Genomic DNA, 5473 nt, shown 5'->3' with positions numbered 1-5473 from the left:
ACACACACACACACAGTGCAAGCTTCCTGTTTACGTGTTAATGAATGAACGGATTGCCTGCATGTGTGCATATGACGTCCATGTGGACTTTATTCTTACATGTAGTGATCACATTAACAATAAATCAGACCGCCATGAGGCCCGGAGGGAAAACACAACGTATGACTTCATTTAACAACTCCAGTTGTCCACGCAGCAACTATCTGACACAGAGGTTGTGTGTCTGTGAGTGTGTGAGACTGTTGTTCTCCCACCTTGACCATCCTCACCACAGCTGACACCCAGATAACACCGGAGACTTCAAAAGGCTTTGAGAGCCACTAGCCAAAACACTACCACTATGGGAAGAGAGGAGGGAGGGAGGGAGGGAGGTATACGGACCCCCATCAGCACACATACAGTATAAAACACACTCACACACACACTCTCTCAGGGTTGGGAACCCGGATTGTTTTTCCTCTTCAGAGAGGAGGCGTAAAATCAGAGCAGAGCCTGGAGTCTGAGTGGAGAGGGAAACCCGCTCTGTGAACATTAGAGGCCGCTGATTGTGCCGTATTAGAGGAGATTTAAGAGTTTAGGAGCTTGAGTGACAAATTCCTTTCTTTACCAAGAAGCCGCCTCTCTCTGGGACTGCCCTGCCCTCTGATGTCAAGCCTTTACAGCCCCCATAATAGGAACATAATAGGAAATTTTAGCTGCATTCAATTTATCTGCTTTTCTACGGAGGTTTCACACATCGCTTAACGCGATTTCCATCCTCCAGCTTTTGGCGCAAAATACTCCTTTTCTCAAGGGGATTGTCTTTCACGCCATTGCTGCTGTGTGTGTTGGGTGTGTGAGTATGTGTGTGTGCTGGCATGAGTTTAGTCCTAAGTAGGTATTATTTGCGTTGGAAGGCTCTTCCAGTGACTCTGCAGATGGCAATATGAGTGCCAGTTGGAGCGGGCTTTGAGTAGGACGGGGTGAGGCTGTGTGTGCTGTGGAGCTGGCATCCGTTGGCATTATAGTACATCTGAGCTGGGCAGGGCAGCAGCGTGAGGGGAAAAACTTAACCCTGTGCCACTTGTGGAAACAGTGTAACAGTTGTACCATTCTGAGCTTCTGAAGATTTCAAAAGAAAAACAAACTCAACTAAGATCTTTGGTTGCCTTGTTTGAGACTCCACCGGGTTTCCAGAGAGAACCACACAAACACAAACAGCTGAATCAAATTATCACTTTTATCACAAATTATTTTCCAGGACCTTTCCAGAACATTTTCCAGGACAGCACTTGCTCACAAACAGTAATATAATGTTTGTTTTTAATGATGAAGTGTTTCAGGTTCATCACGACACCGAGAAGATCGCTGCAGGTCCGTTCCACTTCGCGTCTGCAGCTACACCGACTGACATGGCTGAAATAAAAAGGCAGCGTTTAAACGTTCATGTCTGGTTAACCCACTGTGTGCCAACTGTCGAGTTTCACACTAAAAAAAATGCTCAAACAAAACAAACATTTTGGTCATTTTAATCGATTTCCAGGTGTTTCCATGACTGGGAAACTAGTCTCTAAACTTCCAGATTTTTCAGGACACATTTTACAGGTTACAGACTCGGGCTCTGATAACTGTAACTACACCACTATAACTGATTATTTAGCAGAATTACAATCATTGAATACAATTTTTTTTAGCAGAAGATGCTAAAAATCTTTATATTTTCTTTTCAAAAGGTGACGTCTTCAGATTTTTACAGCAACCTTCCCAACCATGATGGTGTGATCACACACACACACACACACACACACACACAGTGAACTAAATGCTAACGCTAGCATGGCAACATGCTCACAATGCTAACATGCTGATGTTTAGCACGTACCATGTTCAACATCGCAGTTCAGCCAAAGCGTCTAACGAAAACCAAAAACAGAACATGTGCTGTCTCATACGGAGCTTAAGAAATCTAATCTTGTCTTGTACTTGTTCATTTCCTTCCCTTTTTCAGCCCGCTTATCTGAATCTGTTATAGTCAACTGAAGTTTGGTTGTTGTTTCTTTCATATTAGGTTTTATTTTTACGTACCCAGACCTAACACAGGATGATGGGGTCTGCCCAAATTCACTACAATGCAAAACTACATTTAAAAACTCCCCAAAACAATCGCCAAGACAGAGGCCAAGACAGTGTGAATGACGGATTATTATATACAGACAATATATAACAACAATATGCTCTGTCTGTCTGTCTGTCTTGCTGCTGTCTGTCTGTCTGCCGTCTGTCTGTCTGAACCGTCGCTGTGTCTGATCAAACAGTCGGACAATTAGAGTCACTGATTTAAATGAAGAGGTTGAAGAGCACCTTCGCTGTTCAGTAAATCCTGACTGAGCCTCTGGCAAGCTGGGGGGGGGGCCGGGGGTGTCAAGATGTCCCATTGAGTGGGGGAGGATGAGGTTGGGAGGAGGGGTGAGTGAGGGGTTTCGGCGGGCTGTCAGGACAGTGAAATGAGAGAAAACATTTCCCGCCCCACACTCTTCCCCTCACTGGTGTCATCATGTTCACTGTATTGGGAATTAATTCCTCTGTTCAGCCACCCACGTCTGAGGGATTCAGCTACACCCATCCCACCTGGGGGCCAACGGACCACCGTACGGGTCCCCCAGCTACACCTGCTCTGCCCTACAGTCAGCTCCTTATTCCACACAGCCTGGACAAAGACCGCCTGTCCAAGAGAGGCTGCACAGACCCATCAATGCGGGGTTTAATATGTGATCAGACGAGGGAGGGTGGCGGCTTAAAAGTGCATTGTGGAAGTGTGTGAAAACAAAAAACCTGACAGTTGACGAGACAGGATTTTCACCCAACAACGCCACAACATTAAACTTCACAAAACCTCAAAGGAAACACACTTTCTTCCTCTCTAACACACACAAACACAAACAGAGCGGGTGCTACAGACGCAACAGTGGAGCCGAGACACCAGGAAGCATAGGTGCGAAGATACAGAGGTGTGAAATAAAAACACACACTTTACAGCCCCGACTTCCTCCGGAGGCTGACGAGAAAAACAGGGAGTGCTGAGCAGCAGCAACATCAACAGGAAACATCAGCTTGAATAATAATAGCACAAAACTCAGCGGTTGAGCATTAGCATAGAAACAACGGTCTGAGAAGGTTCAGTTCAAAGGATCAGATACAGAGTGAACGGCTGCCTCAACAGGGAGCCCACCGAGGCTCCTCTCTGTCTCCATCAGGGAAACCTTCCAACTCGTATATCTGAACATCGTTTGGAAGTCGGAACAACACGGGAGGAAACAGGGACGACTATCATCTCCAAACCTGACTAACAAAGTTTGGGAACTCCTGTCCTATGAGACACAAATCAACGGAGTGAAGAGGCCGAGATATAGTCTGTAGTATCAGTCCAGCTCGAAAAATGCTGGATCCTACAATTCCCATAATGCAACTCAATGGCATTTTCCATTAGACACCCCCAATGACTATCAGAGTTACATTATTTTTACATTTTTTAATGATATTTGTACATTGGGGGCAGACAGAATGGTACTTTTTCAGTAGGTCACGCCCTCAGACAAGTTAGGTCTCTCATTTCATTCATATTTGCTGGATTACTAACGATCCACACACTGCGTCACCTAACCCACAGACAAACAAACAGAAAACATTTATAGACTAATCAGACATCACCATCTTGTCAGAAATGTAACACTGGCACAGTTCTATGGCTTACATTAACTCCTCTGGATGAAGGGGGTGATAACTTTAAGACGTGTGTTAATTTTTTTCTGTGCATGTTTAACGCTGAAGTCTTTTCATTCAATTCAGACACCAGAGCGACGTGTTAAAGCACATTCACATATCGAGGTGCACGGCTGAAAGAGTCTTCTGACTGAAATGAAATAATTTCCTGACTCTGAACTATGCTGCTGAAGTGAACAAACGATCTGTACCTATTCTCAGAAACTGACGTCTGAATATAATTTCACAATTTCACAATAAGGCCGGCACACAGTTGGATTGTGAAATAGCCACACCAACAAGATCCTCTGCTGCCCCTCTTTTATCTTCAAAACACATCTCAATAAAGTGTCACAACCCACTCTGTACACACACTGCCTGCAAACAGCCGCCGTTACTGCAGTCACATGACTTTATTTCACACCACCCACTAAATCATTAAAAGCTCCTGCTGCTTCCAGTCAAAGATGGCAGGAAAACCACAATTTCTGCGTGTGTGTGTGTTTTCAGCGGAGGGTGAAATTATTCCAAAAGTAAAAGGTTAAAGCTGTAAATCTCTCCCTGTAGTAGCAGCTACTGGCTCCAGTTTCTGTGTATTGTATTCTCGTCCTCGTTCAGCGATTCATTCGACATAAAGCCGGTTTAATGGCTGAGTGAGTGTTAAAATGGGACGAGGTCTGTTTAATGAGTATCCTTCAGCACCGTCAGGTCGTTCACGTCCATTCATCTGTGTCATCCACTGTAAATGAATGAACTGGGGGGAGAGGACACGTGAATGGCATATTCTCCACAGGCATCTGTTACAGTAAGCGAAGTAGGTTAACTCAGGAGAGATTGGTTGATAATGGTTCACTGAGAACGGCCTGGAAAACACGGGCGTGTCAGCAGAGTGTGTGACTGCATTTCCAGCTCCACTTGAGGAAGAAAGACAGCGGAGTTTAAAGGAGTTTGTATAAAACGTATATACTGATGGAAAGTTTGCATCATTTAAAGGAGCAGCTCCAGTTTGAAAAATGGGCCTTTTCACTTTCTGAGATGAGCAGATAAGAAGATTGACACAATCTGTGGTCAGGCAATCAGGCTGTAAAGCAGTTAGCCTCAGGCTCTGTTTAAAGGTAGGAAAACCTGCATATATACACCAGATTGAAACTTAGCTAAGCTAACCAGCTGCTGGCTATATCAATCTTCTTATCTAACTAAAAAAACTGATTTCTAACAACTAACAAATTATCAATCTTCCTTAGCTACCATCACCTGCAGGCATTTGATATCCAGATTGGTAGCTAACAGGGGTTGACATGGGAGGAGAGTCAGTTAATAGTAGATACTCCCTGATACAATGTAAGGTTACTCAGAAGCCCCATCATTCAAATAGTAAGTTAAGATTAATGATGTCCAACATACCTGACTTCATTATTATTTACTACATACATGTTTTAATTCTAAGTCTGGAAGTTGTCTTTTTATTCTCCCTTTGTCTCGACACAACCTTAATGTTCTGTATGATGTAAAAGTGGAGGATTACTGTGAATCAATGCCCTGTTACACACAGACGTCCAATCCGAGTCCCTCCGTGCTCTATATATATAAAGTGAGCCCTCTGTTCCTGTCACAGTGCCGGAGGTCCAGCAAGGCTGAGCGGAGTTTGATTTCAGACCCAATTAGTCTGGAGGTATTTGGGTGGTGCTGCTGGTGGGTGTGTGGTTGGTAATGCTGGTTGTGTGTGTGTGTGTGT

This window comes from Morone saxatilis, unplaced genomic scaffold (assembly GCF_004916995.1).
Source record: "Morone saxatilis isolate NCDOM2014 unplaced genomic scaffold, NCSU_SB_2.0 Contig19, whole genome shotgun sequence".
NCBI lineage: Eukaryota > Metazoa > Chordata > Actinopteri > Moronidae > Morone > Morone saxatilis.
This window is presented reverse-complemented; position numbering follows the sequence as displayed.